Raw genomic sequence first — 24,684 nt, forward strand, 5'->3', positions numbered from 1 at the left:
CAGTCCGGGGTCTCCGTTGTCGTATTTTGCGCTTCATAATGCGTCACACATTTTCAATGGGCGACAGGTCTGGACTGTAGGCAGGCGAGTCTAGTACCGGCAGTCTTTTACTACGAAGCTACGCTGTTGTAACACATGCAGAATGTGGCTTGGCATTGTCTTGCTGAAATAAGCAGGGACGTCCCTGAAAAAGACATTGCTTGGATGGCAGCATGTGTTGCTCCAAAACCTGGATGTACCTTTCAGCATTGATGGTGCCATCACAGATGTGTAAGTTGCCCATGCCATGGGCACTAACACACCCCCATACCATCACAGATGCTGGCTTTTGAACTTTGCGCTGGTAACAATCTGGATGGTCTTTTTCATCTTTTGTCAGGAGGACACGACGTCCATGATTTCCAAAATCAATTTGAAATGTGGACTCATCAGACCAAAGCACACTTTTCCACTTTGCGTCTGTCCATTTCAAATTAGCTCGGGCATAGAGAACGCGACGGCATTTCTGGATCTTGTTGATATATGACTTTCGCTTTGCATGGTAGACTTTTAACTTGCACTTGTAGATGTAATGACGAACTGTGTTAACTGACAATGGTTTTCTGAAGTGTTCCTGAGCCCACACAGTAAGATCCTTTACACAATGATTTCGGTTTTTAATGCAGTGCCACCTGAGGATTCGAAGGTCACAGGCATTCAATGTTGGTTTTCAGCCTTGCTGCTTACGTGTAGAAAGTCCTCCAGATTCTCTGAATCTTCTGATTATATTATGGACTGTAGATGATGGAATCCCTAAATTTCTTGCAATTGAACGTTGAGAAACATTGTTCTTAAACTGTTGAACTATTTTTTCATGCAGTTGATCCCATAGTGGTGATCCTCCCCCCATCTTTGCTTGTGAACAGCTGAGACTTTTGGGGATGCTCCTTTTATACCCAATCATGACACTCACAATTAGTATCCTCAGTTCCCAAACACTTATTGAGTGTTGTTAGAAGGAAAGGTGATGTAACACAGTGGTAAACACGTCACTGTCCCAGCTTTTTTGAAACGTGTTGCAGGCATCACAGACATATTTGTACTAAAACCAGTTTATTAGTTTGAACACTAAATATCTAAATATCTTGTCTTTGTGGTGTATTCAAATGAATATAGGTTGAAGAGGATTTGCAAATCATTGTATTCTGTTTTTATTTACATTTTACACGTCCCATCTTCATTGGAATTGGGGTTGTAATAAGAACAGAGACTCACTGCCAACAGCTCAATGTCTGGATTACATACACACTTCTTCACTGTAAGGCAGTGGTGGGCACACTTCCGATAATCTGATAACAGATAATTATCAAAGATAATGTTTTCGTTATCGGATTATCTTTTTAGATAACTTTAAAAACCATTATCGGACTAATTATCTTCCGATGAATTGTCCTCCGATAACTTTTAGATCGATAACGCAGTAAACCCAGCTGAACAACAGCAAACATTTTTAAAATTTAAAATCAGTTGAGACCTACCTGTTAAAAGTTTCTTAACAGATGTATATAGTTCTGCCAACATTTATGTGTCAATATTGAGTGCACGTTTTACAACATCATAAAACGTGCACACATTCTCTCCACATGTAAAACATTTTGCAATGACACTTCCAGGGCTCCGTAAAAATGCCTGTTTTTACAAATAAAAAATGGAATATTTTACAAAAGCACATTTATCTCAATTATATGTAAACACCAACACACGACACACATCACATTAACGTGTTGGTTTACATAATGAATGATTGAACCAATCAGTGTTTAGCAGAGGCACATTTTATCCAGAATCCTTTGCGATCTGTCTGTGTGTGTTACAAAACCTCAGAATTAGTGCATTATTCAACATTAAAAGATATATGTTATATTTTAACTTTGTACAAATGACAGAATTGACATTAATGGAGTTATTCTATCAGTATTCACACAAAACCATAAGTCAGGATGCCTTTATTTTTCAAGGCCTCCGCCTGACCGGAGCATTGTGATTGGTAGAGAGTTGGCTTTGTGAATGCTCTCAGGGTGCTTTAGTGCTGTAACCGTGTAGCTTCCAGCAGGGAGCAGCATGTTCAAACATAGAAATGCTCACTCATTGTTTGAGTCTTATATCGCTTCTAAAAGCAATCGTGGTGTTAAAACTCAAATTCAGCTTGTTAGTAGTTGCAAATGTACCAGAGACAACACTGGAATTTATCGGTTATCTGTAACTTCCGATACATTTTTGGGTGGCTTATTGGTTTATTTTTATCAAAGATAACTTTTCAGTTATCGGATTATCTGTTATCGAAGTAAATTTTTTGGTTATCTGTGCCCACCACTGCTGTAAGGTGTTCTGGATTGCACCACTTGTTCACTTAAACAGCAACCCCCTGCTTTTCTTTTTTCCACTGTTGGTCTGCTCGCACCAGCTAAACTCACTACAGAGTCCGGAATGTTGTCGTTTAGCCATGTCTCCGTGAAGCACAGGACTGAGCCCCCACGAAACACCCTGTTGCTCCTTACAAATGAGGTTAATTCGTCCATTTTGTTTGCCAGCAATTTTACGTTCCCCATAATAATAGAAGGAAGACACAGCTGATATCTCCTCTTCATTTGTCTCCATCTCAACCCAGCTCTACAGCCCCGGTATTTCCTCTGTAGCTCTTTGAGGACCTCCTGTATTTCCCCGTTTGGGCTGCCGCCTTGGAGCGCAGTCAGCTGGCCCCTCATGTAAGCAAAGGAGCCCTCACACCACTCCACCATGACTATGACTTCGCTCACAAAACACACTCCCAATGCCAGGAAAATGGTAAGTAACGAATAAAGCAGGATGTACAATAAATTATTAAAGTTATTCACAAAAGAAAGTCGAGGAAGAAGACATATCATAAAACATGGTTAAGACACAATAACAAGGAGCACTCTGGCAAGCAGCCGTCCACAACAGCGCCATCTTGGAATCAAAATGAGACACCTTTTTTTGGCCATCAGTTGGGAATGAACCACTCACTCACTCACTCACTCACTCACTCACTCACTCACTCACTCACTCACTCACTCACTCACTCACTCACTCACTCACTCACTCACTCATCTTTAACCGGTTACTTCAATTAAGGGTCATGGGCAGCTGGAGTCTATCTCGACAGTCAAAGGGCGTGAGGCGGGGTACACCGTGGACAGGTCACCAGTCTGTGGTAGGCCACATATAGACAAACAAACACATTCATACCTGCACGCAAACCTATGGACAATTTAAAGTTTACAGTCCATTGAGCCTGCCTGTGTTTGGATGTGGGAAGAAGCTGGAACACCCAGAGGGAACCCATGCAAACACAGGGAAAACATGCAAACTCCACAAAGAAAGGCCACAGGTGGGACTCAATCCCTTGACCTTCTTGCTGCAAGGTGGGACTGAACCAACTGATATGCATTTGCACTGACAGATTGCTTTCTAATTATTGGTAGTTGTAGAGTTTAGCTGGTATCTTGGCTGTCCATATCTTTTTGTCCTTTTCTTTATGTGTTCAGTACTTTTTCCTGTATCATTTTACATTATTACACATAACTTAATTTATGGACATTTATGGTTTGATTTCTTTGTATATGTGGATTACCTGGGTTGTTACTAACATCTGGTGAAAATGTCATGTCAGTAGCATCTTTAGAAATACAGTAAATCTCACATATAATAGATTCAGGTGGACCAGTGAATTTTGTCCGTGATAACCGAAATCCGCTGTATGTATAAAACAGACAAAATCCACTATTTGTATAAAATGGACAACATCCATTATATGTTTAAAACAGACAAAATCCACTTGTTTGTATAACACGGCCAAAATCCATTAAATGTATGTCACTGTTTAGTTACAGTCAGGAGTCGCCAAACGATCTACGGGGAATCCCTAGCACCAATTAGGCTCACGTACTTCCTTGATTAAATGACTGCCTCGTTTAGGTGCCGGGTCTGAGCGCAGTTTGAAAAAAATAAATGCCTTGGCTTTTAATCAAGGAAATACGGTACCCACTTTCCTCGAATTGCCGAGTGTCAGTGCTGAACTTCATTTCATACCTCTGTTGCAACTGGGCAATACCAGACTGATCTGTGTACATGTGAGAGGTTTTTAATGAAAATACATTGTAATGGGGCGGAACGTTTTGTCCAATGTGAGTGAAAATCCGTTATACAAAATCCGGTATATGCAGTATTTATTACATGGAAAACCATACAAAAGCATCGTAACTTTTGCTTTTGTCCACTGAGTGCAAGCGAGGTCTGTTAGAAAACTATCCAACCTTTTAATTTTTTTTTAAAAACTATATGGATTTGAATCATGTGCGCTTGCATCAGCCAAGCTTGAACCTTCATGCACATGCGTGAGTTTTTTCACGCCTGTCGGTTGCGTCATTCGCCTGTGGGCAGGCACTGGTCCACCCCCCTCATCGGAGTTTCATTGTCAGGGAAATGGCTGAGCGATTGGAGCAGCGCTGAATCAAATTTTTCCAGAAACGTGTTGGAAGTCTCACAGGACAAGTTGTGACATTCCCAGCTGTTACACAATTGCTCGGATACTCACTCGAGTGAAAAGCCACCGAAAGCAGTCTGAATCTTCCGAATGGTTTCCAACAAGGACGTACTTTTTGTTGTGCGCCTTTGCGGCTCCGTCCCGACGTGCGAATTCCTCTGCACGTCTTTCATTACAAAATCTCCTGTAACAGTGGAATGTGCCGCAAAAGTGCTGATGTCCACCTCTTCTTTATTTCTCTGGTAGTCAGACGACGGTCCCACATCACCAGAGAATTCACTTTGGAAATGATCTGGTCGTTTCAGCCTGTCGATGGCCGCTCGGAGCACGGCGCGAGAAAATGCACCTGAGGACAAAGAAAAATATTTTTTATATTTTTTGTAATGTCTGAAGATTTTCACCACCTCACCATCACTGATATGTGATCCCCCTATGCAGCTGAATCTCATATTTAATATGATATTGCAAACAAAGAAAAAAAAAGGCAATTCATGTCTAAAGTTTGTGAAATTATTGATTGTATTAATTCACAAATGAAGAGGAGAAAGCAGGCTGACTTTACTGATAGTAATGTGGCTTGCAGCTTTTAGCGCTCTGCAGAAAAAAAAAAGCTTCTTCATTTATTCAAATACCTACTCTGAGTTCAACAAAACTGAAAAGACACATTTTGCCTTTGGAGTGTTGAAACTAAACAACTCTTGAAGAGTCAAGTCAAGTCTGGGAGCATGTGCTGTTGCTACACTCGCTGCATCTATGACACCACAGAACCGCCTTGGTACCTTGATGGCAACTATTCAGGCAGACCACCTATCCATTCTCACATCTCTAAAATAACCCTCTACCTTCTGCAGCCAGGTGAAACATGGGCATCACCTTGGCTTTCTCCAGTTACTGGGGTTCTCAACACTCAGCCACCTGCATGCTGGATCATGCACAGAGAAACTCTTAGTCTTTGGTAGCAACTGCTCCTTTGATACAAAGTCATTCCAGCAGTACCCAAGGATCCTTTGAAGAGTGAAGATTCTTGTTTCTGCTCTCTGCAGGAGTAACTCTGCTATTGCCTTCCTTCAGAAGGTAGTGTTCATTATGAAGGGGTTGGGGAAAAGCCATCTGGAGCCTCATCTCCCGCTAAGAAGAAACTACTGGAGAATACCCAGGATCTTGTCTTTGGAGGATGGCAGCTAGTATTGTGCCGAGGGGTCAACCACTGCATGGTGGTCCCTACACCCAAACCTGAGGAACCTCATGTGGGCAGGCACCAGGAACATCCTTTCACTCAGCAAGAATGACCGTTGTCCACTGCTTAAAGAAAGGGATCTTAAAATAAATAAATAAAAAACCTGTGTCTTCTCTCTGAAATATTTTGTGTTTTTGATGAGGAGCAGAAAGTCCAAAAGAACCATTAAATAAGGGAATCAAACCAAGAACAATTATTAAGTTTAGAGTTTCATTATCCTGTTCGCTGGGAATGGATACCTGTATATCATCTCAGCATCATTCCCAACCACAACTAAACAGTAGATAGTCTTGTGAATAGTTCAGTGCTCACATGTCTACTAGATTTGATTGCTCATTCATCTATCAAAATCATATCAAACTAAAATGCAAAGTCCTTGGTTCAACAAGTATGTACATGATCTCAAGGATAAATGCAATAGCGTAAGCGTAAATGGTGTAGCTCATAATTAGAAGTCTTTCACCTTGTATGTCATGATGCTATCTTGGAAAACAAGCATGCATTATTGCCCATAATGTGGGCGTACTACTCTGATATAATTAGCAAATAAAAGGGTAATTCAATATTTTTGCTTGACACTGTGGCTACACGTATTCAAGGGCAACCACCTGTAACTTACTCACTATTTACTGCTCAGGATTTCTTAGATTATTTTGAAGAAAAAATAGAGGACATCAGATTAAAAAATATCCCAGCATGCTACAGTCTCGCTACTAGATCCCTTAACTGATGCTGACACCTCAATGCCCCCAACATTCAGAGGTGTTAAAGGTTAAACATGATGCAGCATTCATTTTCTATTCCATTTATCACATTTAAGGGTCACAAGAGCCGATACTGTTGTGAAAGTGTAGGAACACGGACCCACAACAGGGGGCGCAAATGAACGGACAATGGAGGAGTCAAATAACACTGCTTTTACTGTTGTGAAACAGGCACAACAAACACAACAGACTACACTCTCGAAATTGAGTCCAATTACAGCGGTGTCGTGTGGGCAGGCTCGACGATAGGAGACCTCTGTCCAAGTCGAACCGGAACCAACCCGATTTCCTCTGCCACCGAACCCCGGGAATACTGGAGCCGCCAAGTCCCGAACTCCCAGGTGGCCACTGCCTCCGCTCGTCGGATCCGGTACTGCTGGCGAGGAACAGAAACAGTCAGGTGTGGGCGCGGCTGCACCCAGCAACACGTAAGGTGGAAATACCACCTCCACCTCTAATCACAAAACAACACTGAAGTGTAGGAATATGTGTACTTATCCAAACACGTCCAATATGGTCTTCAATGTCCTAAGCACAAGCAACAAAGTATTACGTCTCTGAATGAAACAACTGGCTGAGTTCGTTACCTCTTTGATTGAGCGATATCTCGGCAATGAGGTGGAGATGCCATCCAGCTGATATACCCCTCCGCTGATGGATGACAGCTGTCTCAGTTGATAGGTGACAGCTGTCACCTTGGCTGCTCCTGTCAGGCGGCAGCGCCCTCTGGTGCCTGGAGCCCGCACTCCAGGCAGGGCGCCCTCTGGTGGTGGTGGGCCAGCAGTACCTCCTCTTCAGCGGCCCACACAACACGATACTGGGGAAAAGGCGGGGTACACCCTGGACAGGATGTCAGTCTAACTCTTATTCTGAGAGCTTTTAAACTGAAAATCTCTGAGCTTGCCTAAAACACGCTGTGATGTCACTTCAGTCCATTTTAAGGCAAATAAATAGAGTAAAACTTCAGTTGAAAGAAGAAGACATTTACTTTTGTTGTTTCTGCCTAAATTCAGATGATTTGTCGGAACAAGAAACCCCATCTTCCCTCCCTGGTGCATGTCTTTTATCACCATACTTTATAAACTAGTTGTTATCTGTTTATTGTCATCAAAACAAATCATGCATGGATTGTGTTTTCTTTATAGTCTTGTTAGCACTTTTCTACCAGGTGGGATGGAGAGGGGAGGAAGGACTTTATATGGACACGCTATGGAAATGCAGTGTTTGGGGTTATTATTCTGAGCCGCCAATTTCATACAACCCCATGTCATTTTTAGACAGAAACATTGTGTTTTGCTGTAAAATGCTTTGAAAACATAACATGCGCTGACGTAGTTCTTTTATTAGCTAGACTCTCTACAATTCTCAACCAACCAGCAAACACATTTAGTTTGCAATCAGTCGCTGTGTTGGATTGATGAGGCATTTGATTTGAAATGACTTGATAATAAAAGGAACAAGTACATAAAATATGCATGAAACAAATATTGCAGATAGTAACACAAGAAAGCATAAAACGTACTGTATTTCCACTTATCTTTTATTTTAAATTTATATTATTGCACTATTGACAGTGACATATACAATGTATATGTGGAGAAACTTAATTAATTACACTGAAACTGGCATTTCATTGCCCGTGTCTGTGTTATGTGGAATGAGGAAACATTTCTTTATTTCTAAGCCATTCATCATGTAATACTGCATGTTACAGTTACACACACCAATTAGTTAAACTGCAGGAATGTCTTTCAGACATAAAGACATGGATGACCTCTAATCTCCTGCTTTTAAATTCAGATAAAACTGAAGTTATTGTACTTTTCCCCACAAATCTTAGAAACATGGTGTCTAACCAGATCCTTACTCTGGATGACATTACTCTGACCTCTAGTAATACTGTGAGAAATCTTGGAGTCATTTTTGATCAGGATATGTCCTTCAATGCGCATATTAAGCAAATATGTAGGACTGCTTTTTTGCATTTGCGCAATATCTCTAAAATTAGAAAGGTCTTGTCTCAGCGTGATGCTGAAAAGCTAATTCATGCATTTATTTCTTCTAGGCTGGACTATTGTAATTCATTATTATCAGGTTGTCCTAAAAGTTCCCTGAAAAGCCTTCAGTTAATTCAAAATGCTGCAGCTAGAGTACTGACGGGGACTAGACGGGGAGAGAGCATATTTCACCCATATTGGCTTCTCTTCATTGGCTCCCTGTTAATTCCAGAATGGAATTTAAAATTCTTCTTCTTACTTATAAGGTTTTGAATAATCAGGTCCCATCTTATCTTAGGGACCTCTTAGTACCATATCACCCCAATAGAGCGCTTCGCTCTCAGACTGCAGGCTTACTTGTAGTTCCTAGGGTTTGTAAGAGTAGAATGGGAGGCACAGCCTTCAGCTTTCAGGCTCCTCTCCTGTGGAACCAGCTCCCAATTCAGATCAGGGAGACAGACACCCTCTCTACTTTTAAGATTAGGCTTAAAACTTTCCTTTTTGAAAAAGCTTATAGTTATGGCTAAATCAGGTGACCCTGAACCATCCCTTAGTTATGCTGCTATAGACTTAGACTGCTGGGGGGGTTCCCATGATGCACCCAGTGTTTCTTTTTATTCACCTCTTTTTGCTCTGTATGCACCACTCTGCTTTTAATCATTGGTGATTGATCTCTGCTCTCTTCCACAGCATGTCTTTTTCCTGAGTCTCTCCCCTCAGTCCCAACCAGTCCCAGCAGAAGACTGCCCCTCCCTGAGCCTGGTTCTGCTGGAGGTTTCTTCCTGTTAAAAGGGAGTTTTCCTTCCCACTGTCGCCAAGTGCTTGCTCATAGGGGGTCATTTTGACCGTTTTGGTTTTTCTGCAATTATTGTATGGCTTTTGCCTTACAATATAAAGCGCCTTGGGGTGACTGTTTGTTGTGATTTGACGCTATATAAATAAAATTGATTTGATTTGAAAAGAATACAAATTTGACCTACCAGAAAAATACTTTTTATACCATACATAAAGGTCAGTAATCACATCTCAGAATTTACCAGAATGTACCAGTTTTTGCAAATAAATAAATAAACAAACATCTAGAGAGGTGGCACTGCCCCTCCCGAATCCTGCCCCGGCTTGCATCCAGTCCGTTTTGGGATTTTTTTTTTCATTTCGCCCATGAACTTTATTTTTTGGCCATATCAAAGTGAAATTAATTCTACAGATTAAATATTAAATACTGTCAGACTAAATATGCTTTATTACTTTTTCTGTTTATACATTTCAACAAAATCACCTGAACCTAACCAGTTGTACCACCACCATTTTACAGTATGACATAACACAATATGATAAAACAAATCAATTCTCCAAGTGGTGTTCCAGTTTCATTTTAATTGCAGATATAAAATGAAACTCTGAACAGAATCTGCTTCAGACCAGGTTAACTTTACAGGATTACCACTGCAATCTTGCCATCTTAAAAGAGCAACTTTTGTGGCCCTGAGAACTGCAGCTTTAGGCTTCACATACCTTGTTAACCAACTAAGCGTGCTTCACAGTTCACCTCTCAAAATGTGGCCTTGTTTTAACTTGGCTCAGGGCTGTATCCAGCCCCTGGGCTGCCAGTTTGACAACCATATCCTAATTAATCCTTTGTTAATTTGACAAAAACAGCTTGGTTCCACGTTACAATTACAGTCTTACTTTTATAGGACCTTTAGAGGGCTAGAACAAAAAACATACTGTATTCTTGTGTTTTGATACCCGGTATGAAACGTGTTATGTCCACAGTTATAATTACTGTGTTTGAATAAATGTGTCCATAATTTAAACTGATGTTTATTACTGTATATCTGTGCCAGTGCTGATGGACCCTGTCTTATAAATCCTGTCACATTATGGGCTCGTGAGTCATAGGTTCTGTGGTCGTCAGCTCTGTGTTCTTCTTGGGTTTATCCAAGGTAGTGATTCGCAGGACATGACTAAACAGCAGAACCCATATGAAGGGTTAGAAGCCTGTATAATTATTGTTTATTTGTGCTTATTTTCATTTAACAGGGAAAGTTAACTTTTACTAACATCTTGTGCAAACATGCTATGAATGGCCCAGTCATGTAATCACTTTAATTAAGGTCGAGGAGGGTTTATTTGCTGAGGTTATGCACAATATGTAAGTTTTGCTTCTGGCCTGAAGTGAACTTGTGTTAGCAGCTGTGAATATGGAGGAACTGTCGCCTCAACCTGTGCTGGGACAGCACCAGGATATGGACATGATGATTTTCATTTACCATACTCTACCAGTACTCATGATGGGCACTCGTGTCTCTGCTGTAGACTGCTGGCCACACGAGTGTAAATGTTTCAGCAGGTTGAAGCACTGCATTAATCATCAGTGTTAGTTATCAAACAGATGCAGAACTCAGGTCCGTCTCATTGAAGTGGCCTTCATTTTCTTTATGTTTTCATTTCATTCAAATTATGCATTTTGGCTAAAGTATTTGAAAAAAATGGACTGTGATCAACTGAAGGAATTTTTAGAATCAATATTTTAAACCCTCTTCAGTCTGGTTTTAGGAAGCAACATAGCACTATTATTGCTATTTTACAAATTTTTAAAGATGTGTTTGTGTCAGGGTTTGAGTTTTTGTTTGGTTTTGTGTTGTTCTGTTAGTTATTTTTGCATTTCATTGGTTTTGGTTTGTTTATTCTCTTGCTGGGTTTTTCTGCTTGGGTCTGTCCGTCTCTGTCTCTCTTGTCTCTCTCTTGGTTCTTGATGATTGGTGTGTTTCTCTCTCTCTCTGGCCACACCCTGGTTCTGGTGTTTTCCATGCACACATGTTCCTGATTTGCTGATCATCACCTGGGGTTATATAAGCTCACTTGGTGTGTTTGTCCCTCGCCAGTTTGTTGTGCCTTGTGCCTTTACTCCAACTCTATACCTGTCTTCATTCCAGCTCTGTACCTGCGTTCCATAGTCATCTTGCCAGTTTGTCTCTTTGTGTATACCTGACCTCCAGCCTGTTGTTTTGACCACGACTGATTGCCTGATGATTTTTGTGCTGCTGTTTTTCCTGGACTGCTTACGGGTGTACCGACCTCTGCTATCCACAATAGTAAAGCCTTCTAAAAACCAGAGCTGTTTGTTTGAGCCATGCATTTGTATCCTGCAATTCCTGACCATCCACCCTGACAGTACAAACTGGCCAACGATGGACACAGCCAACTCTAACCCATTCCAGCTGGTGGTACAACACCACAGTAAGCAGCACGCACAGCAACAGGACCACCTCACGGCTCTCTCTTCCGGGTGTAGTGACCTCGTTAAACGCCAGGACTCATTCATGTAGTCGGTGAGGGCTCATATGGGACAATTACTGTCTAGGCTAGATCATCAGGCTTCCACTGTTCTGGCCACCGGCAGCACCAGTGTGTCTCCACTGGGGCTGTCAACAGCTGCAGCGGCTTCCATACCTGAAAAGGAGTACTGCAATCTGCTGTCTCCACCTGAACGCTTCTCAGGCGAATCCAGTGACATCAGACCTTTTATTACTGAGTGTGAGTTCAACTTTGAGCTCATGTCATGTAAGTTCCCATCCAACAGGGCAAAGATAGCTTACGCAATAACTCACCTGAGTATTTGTGCTTTGGTGTAGGCAACAGCTGAGTGGGTCCCCGATCTGCCACCTGTGCCTCTCTTCCAGCATTCACAGCTGCACTGCAATCAGTTTTCCAACACACCTCTCCGGGGCAAGAAGCAGCCCATACCCTGATGAGGCTGAGGCAGAGTGGACGCCGGGTCACTGAATATGCCGTGGACTTCTGGATGCTGGCAGCCAAGAGCGGTTGGAATCCCACGGCGCTCCATGACGTCTTTTTCCAGGGGCTTGCCAAAAACATCCAGGACCAGCTGGTGGCTGTTGATTTGCCTGAAGACCTTGGCCAGCTCATCACTCTCGCTATATGGACCAACCGACGTCTGCAGGTCCTTCCTTGCTGTGCCACCCAGCTTACTGGCTGAAGCTCTGCAATATCTCCTGTCCACTCATCCTTCTCCAGCCATGTCAGCATGGATTCTCCACACCGCAGCACTTAGAAGCCAATGCAATTGTGATGCAGTCGTCTTTCTTTCACCAAGAGGCAGCAACGCAGAGAAGGTTGACTTTGTTTTTACTGTGGATAACCAAATGTCAAGCCAGGGGTGCCACCGTGCAGCCAAAATCCGACTTACGGGTGAGTCAAAATTCAATTTCTCCTTCCTCAGCTCAAAACATGATTTTGGGTTAAATTCATTTCTGACCATTCATCAGCATCCGTGTCAGCATTTGTTGATTCTGGTTCTGATGCAAACTTGATTTTGTCTTCTCTTGCCAGGTCTCTACACTTTAAACTGTATAAGCTCTTGCGCCCTCTGGTGGTGTGCGCAGTGGATGGTCAAGAATTGGGTTGCATTACTCATTGCACTCAGTCAGTCCAGATGATAATTTCTGAAAACCACTCCGAACCGATCAGTTTTCACGTTTTTGATAAGATGACTCACCCGACAATTTTGAGGCATCCCTGGTTACAAAAAGATGGTCCCAATATCGACTGGGTTAAGGGGGAGATTACTTCCTGAGGGCCTGCTTGTAAGAATTCATGTCTGTTTAAACCTGTGTGCGTTCAGTCCACTCCCAACCCAGACCTCGCTGGGGTGCCGTCATGGTATCATGACCTAGCACCAGTGTTTAGTAAAGGCAAAGCTAAATCATTACCGCTTCACCGGGAATATGACTGTGTGATAGAACTCCTCCCCAGGGCAAGCCCACCTTGAGGGAAACTCTTTTCTCTGTCGGCTCCTGAACGCAATGCCCCTTATTTTCTCTTTCATATGGCTGGCATACTGGTACAGTTTTGTTTTACACTTTTTACGCTTTTAATTCATGTTATTAGTAATTGGAGCGGGCCGTGGCCTCAACTAAATTCTGGGTCTTTTAGTGAAGTTTAGGGCTAGCGGCCGGCGATCACCTTAGTACTTCTCTGTTTTTCTTGTTTAATGCTGGCAAATTATACAGTATTTTTTGTCTTTCTGATGCCTGATTCTGTTTTTTCTCTCTGTTTATGGTGCAGCTCCATCCAGAGATGGGAGTTGTATTCGTGTTGGCGATCCTCCTGTCCTGTGCACCAATAGCATTTCTTGTATATTCATCCGTGAATTGTTCTGTGAATTGTTCTGTAATTTATGTCTGTAGCATGGCCCAAGCAGAGGGTCACCCCTTTGAGTCTGGTCTGCTTGAGGTTTCTTCCTCAGTGGGAGTTTTTCCTTACCACTGTTGCTCTGGGAGTTGGTAAGGTTAGACCTTTCCTGTGTGAAGCGCTTTGAGGCAACTTTGTTGTGATTTGGCACCATATAAGTGAAAATAAATTGAAATTGAAAAGCGAAATGAGTACATTCAAGAATCCCTTGCCGCTGGTTTGATTAGGTCATTGTCGCCGCCCGCAGGGGTGTGGTTCTTTTTTGTACACCTTCGCAATGCATATCATTTGGTTCGTATTAAGCAAGGCGATGAATGGAAAACCACGCTTAATATGCCTTCAGGACACTACAAGTACCTAGTCATGCCTTTTGGCCTCACAAACGTTCCAGTGGTTTTCCAAAACCTGGTTAATGACGTGCTGCACGAGTACCTTAAGAAGTTTGTTTTCGTTTTCCTAGACGATATTCAGATTTTTTTCCACCGATCTGGAAACCCACACTCGCCACGGCCGCACAGTCCTGCAAACCTTGTTACAAAACAACCTATTCGTTAAAGTTGAAAAATGTGAGTTCCACAAACCAACTGTATCATTCCTTTGATTTGTGATTGCAGAGGGTGTGATTAAGATGGACCCTGAGAAAAGTTGCGGCCATGTGGGATTAGGCGGTTCTTACCACCCATAAGGAAGTCCAAAGGTTCCTGGGCTTTGCCAATTTCTACCGAAAGTTCATCCATAATTTCAGCATGATCGCAGCTCTGCTTCACAAGATCACGTCATCCCTCCGGCTGTTTGTGTGGATGCCAGGGTGTGATGAGGCTTTTAGGGTTCTATAGTATCGCTTTATTGTGGCCTTCATGCTGCTCCTCCCTGACCCTGGTCGACAGTTCATGGTTGAGGTAGATACTTCTGATACTGATGTTGGAGCAGTCCTGTCACAGGTGAACTCAACAGACAATAGGTTACACCCATGTGCCTTTCTGTCAAAAAAGTTGACTGCTGCCGAACAAAACTACTGCATCGAAGACCGTGAACTGTTGGCAGTTAAAGTGGTCACATATCACTTTAGATTTTGTAACTGGTCTGCCACCCTCTAGAGGGAATACTGCTGTTTTAACTGTGGTGGATAGATTATCCAAGATGGTTCACTTCATCCCTCTGCTGAAACTTCCCTCAGCAAAAGAAACTGACAAAGTAATGCTTGCACATGTGTTTAGGCTACGTTTTTCCACAGGATATTGTGTCAGATAGAGGTCCGCAGTTTGTGTCTAATTTCTGGAGGGAATTCTGCCGTCTCCTCGGGGTCATTGCCAGCTTAACCTCAGGTTACCACCCTCAGGCTAATGGACAGACAGAATGTCTCAATCAAGAGTTAGAGATTCTCACCTCCCAGCATCCTGCCTCATGGTCTGTTCAACTGTCATGGATAGAACTGGCACACAACAGTCTCCTTACTGCATCCTTTGGTATTTCTCCATTTCATGTTGTTTATGGTCATCAACCTCCTCTGTTTCCACCCACAGCACTTGATTCCTCTGTTCCCGCTGGGCTAGAACTCTTCCTCCGCTGCCGACAAACCTGGGAGCAGGCACGAAGGGCCCTACTATGGTCCTCAATGGCCTATAAGATGGCTGGTGATCAGAAAAGGTCCTCCACACCTGCATATGAACCTGGAAAGAATGGTTGGCTCTCATCTCGTCATCTTCCTGTGAAAGGAGTGCCCAGAAAACTAGCTACCAGGTTTGTTGGTCCAGTCCCAGTTCCCAAGGTCATTAATCCAGTTTCTGTTTGCCTCAGTCTCCCAAGGTCTATGTGCATCCACCCTACCTTTCATGTTAGCCATGTCAAGCCTGTTTGCTCCAGTCAGTTGTGTTCTCCGGCCATTCTCCTGCCCGGTGTGTGGTTGGGGGCCCTGTTTTCACTGTGCGGTGGCTTCTGGACTCTCGCCGCTGGGGTTGTGGGGTTCAGTGTTCGGCCGGCTGGGAGGGTTATGGCCCCGAGGAGCGCTCATGGATTCCCTCTCGCTTCATCTTTGATCCTGCTGTTATTCGTGAGTTTCGTGCCTCTCATCCTACTGTGCCTGGGCAGTCCGTGGTCGGCCGTAGAGGGGGGAATACTGTCAGGGTTTGAGTTTTTGTTTGGTTTTCTGTTAGTTATTTTTGCATTTCACTGCTTTTAGTTTGCTTATTCTCTTGCTGGGTTTTACTGCTTGGGTCTCTCTGTCTCTGTCTCTCTTGTCTCTCTCTTGGTTCTTGGTGATGGGTGTTTCTCTCTCTCTCTCTGGCCACACCCTGGTTCTGGTGTTTTCCATGCACACCTGTTCCTGATTTGCTGATTACTTTGTGGGGTTAAATAAGCTCTCTGGGTGTGTTTGTCCCTCGCCAGTCTGTTGAGCCTTATGCCTTCATTCCAGCTCTGTACCTGCATTCCATAGTCCTGCCAGCCTCTTTGTGTGTACCTGACCTCCAGCCTGTTGCTTCGACCACGCCTGATTGCCTGATGATTTTTGTACTGCTGTTATTTCTGGACTGCTTACTCGTGTACCTACCTCTGCTATCCACAACAGTAAAAGCCTTCTAAAAACCAGAGCTGTTTGTTTGAGCCATGCGCCATCCACCCTGACAGTTTGAGGCATTGGATTCTAAAAAGTTTTCACTGCTTCTTGATTTTTCAAAGGCATTTGATACTAATATGTATCTGTGGTAAAATTTTGTCCAAATCCGTGTAGTAGTTTTGACATAATCCTGCTCGCAGGCAGACAGACAGACAGACTGATAAATAAATAAAAGCTGATGATTTTATTACGTCCATTGCGGATGTAATTAAAACTACCTGAGGTACAATTCTTGAGCTAGTCATCAGCTACAAGTATTTGGGATTAATTATTGATATGCAACTTTGTTTTAAAGTACATCTTAAACACTTGATCTCCAAATTAAGGGTTAAGCTAGGCTTCTTTTATAGAAACAAGTTATGTTTTTTCCCTAGGAGCTCAGAAGCTCTGAAAACTACTACTTTCTTGCCTGTACTGGACTACGATGATGTCGTGTATATGTGTGCTTCAACCAGTTGTCTACAGTCCTTGATTCCGGTGTACTATTGTGCTCTAAGATTCATCATTGGTTGTAGCCTCCTCACCCACCACTGTGCTAATGCTGGCATGCCTTCTTTGAATGTAAAGCAACATACACACTGGATGACTCTGGTTTACAAGGCTCTTATTGGGTTGGTTCTGACTTATTTGTCCAATTTACTTCAGATATCTGAAAGCCATTATGCTTTGCACTTGAATGGCATGTCATGCTTTCGTGTACCTCGTGTTCACACTGAAATGGGAACGAAAGCTTTTTGTTTTTCTGCTCCCTCTGACTGGTACGGAGTCCTGGAAATGTCATCGGAAAATGTTTTGCATGTGGAGAGAATGTGCACACATTTTGTTATATTGTGCGCACATTTTGTTATATTGGGCCTCATGTAACAACGTTGTGTACGGCAATATTTGAGCGTATATGGGGTGTACGCCAAAACAGCTGTGCTACTTGGCATTTATCAATGTGGTCGTTGGCGTACGCTGCGCTGAAAATATACACCAGGTCGAGAGGTGGTGTAAATTATACACCAAAATGAACCAGCGCTGGAATCCACATAAAAATGAAGATGATCAACATGATAAACAGTGCCATTATACAAATCAATGCATATGTTACATAAATAACACTTTCCTGATTATACTACATAATAATCAATACAAATCCCGCCTTTGCGGGATTGTTATGGAGCAGGATCCGTGGCTACAGCACTGACTGCAAAGAAAGCGCTGCTCGCCTTTTTCTCCAGACTTCGAGCCTGGAGCCAGAGCAGCGCTGAGCTTAACTTTATGTGGTGTGATCGTTTTAGCCTATGAAATTGATAACTGTAGTTTTGTCATTCCCCTAATTCACCCGTGCTGCAACCAGGTTTTGTCGTCTCCATTCGGTTGTCACAATAAAATAAATACATAAATACATTTAAAAAATAAAGAAATCTGACAGATTAGGCGTGTCTTGTTAATTGAGCGAGCAAATATCCACGTCAAGAATTATTGACATGAAAAGAGAATACAGTGGTCCCTCACTATAACGCCGTTCACCTGTCGTGGCCTTGGAGTCTCGCGGAGTATTTAGTCCAATTTTGCATGCCTTTTTTTTTACAGTTCTGCGTATCTGTTTATAAGAATCTTGTTGCCCAGAAGAGAAAAGAGCGCCAACAACTACTCATAACTGTGTTTGTCACAGGGAAACACACACCTGCTGCAGCCAGGTGTGAGTGGGAAAAGGCGCAGCGTCAGGACGCAGAGGCCTGATCTGTGACATACTGGTGAGTCACTATTAATAATTATGTGTCCGACCTCGTTCGTTGATCGTTAAAATTTAATTTGTTAGTTCTAAATGCCATCATAATTATTTATAGGAAAACTTTCTATTTTTATTTCTCAAACAAATGTTTGGGCCTGAAAACAGTTTGGTATTATTTTCCTACTAAGGTTTGAACTTTGAGAGTGTTTACACATGAGAGAAAAGTGAGAAAATGTTCATGCCTGATTGAGAAAGTGTATAAACTGTGTAGTGAGGGGTTTTACAGCTTTGAAACATCTATAATAATTGTAAAAAATAATGCTGACTATGTCGCGGTTTCGCGTATTACGGGCTATTTTTTAGAACGTAACTCCAGCGATTAATGAGGGACCACTGTAACACTTTGATTATATACTACAAAACAATTGATATGACGGCCGCTTTTGATGCTCTATTGGCACGCATCGTGATTGGTGGAGTTCTTTTTCATTGCCGTCTCCCGGCTTCCATGTCGTAAAATGAGGGTGTGTCTGAAGCGGAGTCTGAATATTTATGGGCGTGTTTATTATAATTACGATCGTTTCCACCCGCCGCATTTATCAAGATCACGTCAGGCGTACGCTAGAAATGGGCAGGTGCGCACTGCTTGATACATGTCATGGCAACTTTGGTGTATTTCAAGTTACGCCGTAAATTTACGCCACAAGTGCGCAACATTGATACATGAGGCCCACTGTGTGCACATTTTGTTATATTGGGTGCACGTTTTATTATATTGTTCGCACGTTTTATTATATTGTGGGCATGTTTTAAGCATCGTTTGAGTAAAACAAAGCCACGATCTACTTAAACGTGGCCACAATTTGTAAAACGTGCATTCAATATTGTCGTGACACATATATGTTGGCTATTAGTCAACAAACCAGCAGACAGTGTGATACATTTCCCGATTAGAAATGGTCAGAGTGTATCATCATGGTTTGGGTGCACAAGGACATATAGAGAACTCCAGCTGCCCAGCATGGCATCATCTGGAGTTTAAGCACATTAAAAAGGATGCTTTCTGCTCTATTTTAAGACACAGAGAATGGAAATCTTTTGTAAACTTCTTTTAACTTATACATTGCTATTATGACCAAAATGATTGTGTTTTATTTGTGAATTGCTTCTATTTGATCTTTTTAATGGTTTTCTTGATGTTGTTCATTTGTTTATTATGATGTTTGCTGCTGCCTTTCTTGGTCATGTCACCCTTGCAAAAGAGGTTTCCATCTCAATGGTTTTTTTTTCCTCTGGTTAATGAAAGTTAACAAATAAATAAATTCATGTGGCCATACTGATCACTTGAGTTGAATCAATAACAGTTTTTGAAGGTAGTTATTGATAAACATTTTTAGTCTGAAGTCAATCAAAGCTGGCAGAACAGACATTGAACATATCTGACTCTTTTGGGGGGTTTTGCTCAGTTTGTTTCTCAAAATGAAGATTGATTGTAGACAGTGTGCAGCCAACTGTCACTATGTTCAGAAAAGTGCACCTTGATTTAACATGATACTGTTTCAGATATAAGTTTACATTCACTTGAGTTAAAAAAAAACAGGCAACATGGTGGCTTAGTGAGCACTGTTGCCTCACAGTGAGAAGGTCATGGGTTCAGTTCCCGCCTGTGGCCTTTCTGTATGGAGTTTGCATGTTCTCCCCGTGTTTGCATGGGTTTCCTCCGGGTGCTCCAGTTTCCTGCCACATCCAAAGACATGCGCGTTAGTTGGATTGGAATCTTTAAATTGTCCGTAGGCGTGCGAGTGGGTGTGAATGTGTTTGTTTGTCTGTTTGTGGCCCTGTGACAGACTGGTGTCCTGTCTTGGGTGTACCCCGCCTCACTCTCTATGACTGCTAGGATAGGCTCCAGCCCCCCACGACACTTAATTGGACAAAGCGGTTGAAGATGAGTGTGTGTGTGTGTGTGAGAGAGAGTTAATCTATGTGTGGGGCACGATTTGTGTTCGGAGTGAACTGCTACAGTAATTAAGCAATCAACACCGAACTTGGAATGGTGACTGGGGGCACCAAGGGGGAGGTCACTGGGCCCTTAGGTTGAAAGCGCACATGCGCGAACACACGCACACACGGTCAGGTTTATATAGGCTTTGGAGGATTACTTCAAAACTACTTCATGGGTTCTCGCCAAATTTTCACCACGGATACATATTAGGCCATGGAAGACTCCAATAAATTTTGGAGGTGATCCAGATCTGGATCCGAATCCGGATTGTGGATCAAGATTTCACTTTGTACAGGCTTTGAATGATTACTTAAAAACTACTTCACAGATTCTCACCAAATTTGCACCACAGAGAAATATTAGAGCATGGAAGACTCCACTGAATTTTGGAGGTGATCCAGATCTGAATCCGGATTCTGGATCAAGATTCACTTTATATAGACTTTGAAGGATTACGTCAAAACTACTTTAAGGATTCTCACCAAATTTTCAACACAGATACATATTATGCCAGGGAAGACTCCAATAAAGTTTGGAGGTAATCCAGATCTGCATCCAAATCTGCATTCTGGATCAAGATTTCACTTTATATAGGCTTTGAAGGTTTATGCAAAACTATTTCACGGATTCTCACAAGATTTGCACAACAAATAGATATTAGGCCATGGAAGACTCCACTGAAACTTTGAAGGTGATCCAGATCCAAATCCAGATTCTGGATCAAGATTTCACTTTGTATAGGATTTGAATGATTACTTCAAAACTACTTCACAGAGTCTCGCCAACACACAGATAGAATGAATGAATGAATTTATTTGGCACACAGATTCAACAATAAAAAAAACAAAACTGTCAAATAAGAGAATTCAACAGATAGACAATAAGGCATGGAAGACTCATTTGAATTTTGGATCATAATTGGCGGACCCGGGTAACTCAGCTAGTCAAAACTACTTCATGGATTCTCACCAAATTTGCACCACAGATAGATATCCTCTTGTCTGCCAGGACACATATATATATATATATATATATATATATATATATATATATATATATATATATATATATATATATATATATATATATATATACATATATACATACATATATATATATATATATATATGTATGTATATATGTATATATATATATATATATATATATATATATATATATATAAAAACGTGCAGCAGTGAAAAAATGGAAATAAATAAATCTATCTTGTATAAATACGTATATGGGGACGTTGGACTCTACTGACAAACACATTCACACTCACACCTATGGTTAACTAAAAGTTTCCACTTCATCTAACCTGCATGTCTTTGGAGGTAGGAGGAAGCTGGAGTATTCAGACAAACAAAACACCATGATAGGTTGTGCAAAAATTTTAGAAGATGATAAATGTAACACTTGTGTGTTTTTGGGTGTATATGCATAAACAGGGAGTAGGGTTAGGAATAGTGAGTTAAAAAAGCTCTGTCACAAAAATTTGACTCATTTCGTCACGGGAGCATGAAAAGAAAAAAAAACGTGAGACTGGGCTGACATAAAACAGTATCTCAGACCTGATTCCACAATCCAGCCTTCAAGTCTAACCTGGTCTAATAACCTGATCAGATCTATTTCACTTTCTCGACACATAAACTCTCCGTGTCTATTCATGCCATTGGCTCAGTGGACAGTAAAAATGTGATTGTCTCATTTATAGCACACCAATGTTCAATATGTATTAAAAAAACATCATAATTTGAAATAGGTTTTCATCAATATCAACACTTTATGCCATTACAGGATATGTGATCTTTTTAAGCCTTGTGTCTATAGTCATAACCTGCCCCTCATTTAATATGATGTTTTCACCCAGAGTTGGACTTAATTTTACCATGTAAACCAAATTGGAATTACAGGCTGTTGTATAAGCTATTTGCAAAGCCACAGGCGTATTTGTTTGATAGTCCGCCAGCTTTAGTGGAAAATGTGACTGAGTAGAAAATTTGCAGGTTGTTTAAAATGACCCAATTACTGTTTTCTGAAGTGTCTTAAACATTTGGGACTCTAATCTGCATGGTTAAGTATGTTCTGTCTGTCCATGTCTACACTGAAAGTGAACGCCATTAGACGTCAGTACGGTTACTTGAAATTACAGTGGGGAATAATTGCAACTTGGAACACTCAATACTTTAACCCTCTCATCCTCTGCAGTCTAAATATAACTTTCTAAGAACACACCAATGGTTACTGACAGTAATAAAAAAAATGCAAGTTCTGTATCCAGTTCTCATCGAAGGAATCAAAAATATCTATCAAAAAATAAATAAAAAATTCAGTCATGGGGGATGTTTTTTTTTTTCTGCTGTTGATCCAAAACTTGCTTCATGTGTCTATGTCTTGCCAAAGCTATGTGCTCACGTTTGAACAACAAAGAGGCATTTTGACACCGGTCATTTATAATACCAGTGTGAAAACTTCAGTGAAACTTTTCAGTTCTTTCCGTGTCATCGCCTCGATAACTCTACTGGTGCTATCGGCGGCTGCTGCAGGTATTTTATTCTGTGAGCAGACGCTCTCAAACCTCTGAAGTATTTGAGAGTGCTCAGACAAACTGACAGAGCGCAGTGAGCGTGGCTGGAACACAAAGTGATTTTATGTATCGCACTGAGGGAAAAGGACATTTATTAATGCTGGAATTAGATCCGGACAAGAACAACATTGGAGTTCAGAGGTCCAACAGGAGGGCCGATACATAAAAGAGACACAATGACGCGCCCGAGCGCAAACACACAATTTGAACAGCTGCCTAATTGAGCACTAATACTCTAATTCTGTGAAGAAACCTAAGCCTACCTCTTCTTTTACGTTTTTTAATTTCTTGCTCAAGTCTCAAAGCATGCAATCAGGTACAGATTTAAATAGGATGTTCTATAATGCCTCACTGATGATTTGTTGATTTGGTGCTATTCCCCTCTGTTGCATGTCTTCCCCTCAGGTTCAGAGTTGTGATAGCTTGATGAAAAGATCCTGATGAAAATACTGGGGTAATATAATTTTTGGTGTGGTGCCATAGCGAGCTCTCAGGTTGGATCAGGATTCAGGGAAACCTGGCTGTCTTATGGTTCACAGCTGTGCTGCTGGGAGCACATGCCAATTCATCACTGTCTGCTGTGTGAGGAACTTGGCATTTTTGAGCATCTTTACTCGACGCTGTCCTTTGTCTGCAAATGAATATAACTGCATGTTGGCTATCAGCGTTCACTCCTTTCCAGTTTGGTGTAACTGCAAGACTTGAAAGATCAAGAAGGACATTGGGTCGTGCAAAACATCTGTGAACAAAAGGCTTAGAAGTACACTGAACATCATCACCTGTCATAGTAAGAGCAGCGCTGCAGACTGAGGAAGGCACTAAATTAGGAGAGTAACTGCAAACATGCTGCTTGGGTAAAGAAAAAAGATTACTTTTTAGAAGCCAATCAGTATATTTTTTTTTCAAGATCAAGGGTTCAATGCGATGCATCATCCCTTCCAAGCTTCATCAAAATCAGAAGAGTGGTGTCTAAGATTTCACAATTTCCTCAATTTCAAGGTCAGGTACTCAAAAAGTACAAAAAGCTATGCTCTATTAATGCAGCTGACAGGCGTAAACCTAAAGATAGCCCCTCCCCCTTCGACCTCACTCTGACTACAACAGAAATCTGCAGTGCAGAGAAGGTTTCTATAGAAACAGTTCGATATTGTGCGTCATAAAAGTTCACAATGAGTTAGAATGACTAATTCCTTTGCCACCCTCATTGTCAAAAAGTCTTTGGATAGCAACAAACACTTACGGTTGAATACAAAGGTTGAGTAAAGGGTTCGTAGGATGACAATGAAGGATTAATGCCAAATTTATAAAATTTTGCATTTATTTGAGCTCCTTTGATTACAGATCAGTATTCAGTTTAAAAGACCAGCAACAGATTCCAAGTTCAGCCATCAATATTACAGGTCAGCAAACAGAAATAGAGGGGGGTGATCTGAATCAAAAGGTCACAGGTCAGCAAACAGAAATAGAGGGGGGTGATCTGAATCAAAAGGTCAGTGTTCATGATGCAAGGATTGTCTATCAATTGGTGTACTTTGTTCACATCCAGATAATGATCTGGTTCTGGGACATCATGTACAAAAACGTGGCGTATGTTTATCTTCATGCCAACGTTCAGATGTATCAAAAGTGAAATGACTGTGGAAATGTGCGGTGCATCACACAAAAATCCTGGCTGGCGTATGCATGTTTCTACAGCTATTGTTCCAGTGCCGACACGTAGAGGTGATGCTGGGAACCGTTAATAGTGTGAAGACAAAAAGTCATCAGAGTGATGTGCACATCAGAGACACTGATGAGCAATTAACACACCCATGTGTTTACAATTATATACATAGGTGGATATAAAGCATCCGCAAAGTGATGCATAAAATGGCATTAACAATGGCTGAGTTAGCGTTGTTAGACGACCTTGTAAATGGTGCAATCTGACGTGAGCGAGTATTCAGGGAATGTGAGGATTTACTTGCAAATGATGATAATTGGCTCATAAGGCGATTTTGATT

At 41.7% G+C, this 24,684-nt stretch overlaps 1 long non-coding RNA gene across 1 annotated transcript; it reads right to left on the minus strand.

Moving 5' to 3' along the window:
• Positions 1-374: 374 nt before the first annotated feature.
• LOC117512123 lies at positions 375-16,227 on the minus strand. The gene is made up of 3 exons (XR_004561216.1): positions 16,217-16,227; positions 12,261-12,266; positions 375-634 (listed from the first exon to the last, which is right to left on the minus strand). It is a non-coding gene; the product is annotated as an uncharacterized LOC117512123 (long non-coding RNA).
• Positions 16,228-24,684: the final 8,457 nt, after the last annotated feature.

The sequence above is a fragment of the Thalassophryne amazonica genome, chromosome 1 (assembly GCF_902500255.1).
Source record: "Thalassophryne amazonica chromosome 1, fThaAma1.1, whole genome shotgun sequence".
Lineage (NCBI taxonomy): Eukaryota > Metazoa > Chordata > Actinopteri > Batrachoidiformes > Batrachoididae > Thalassophryne > Thalassophryne amazonica.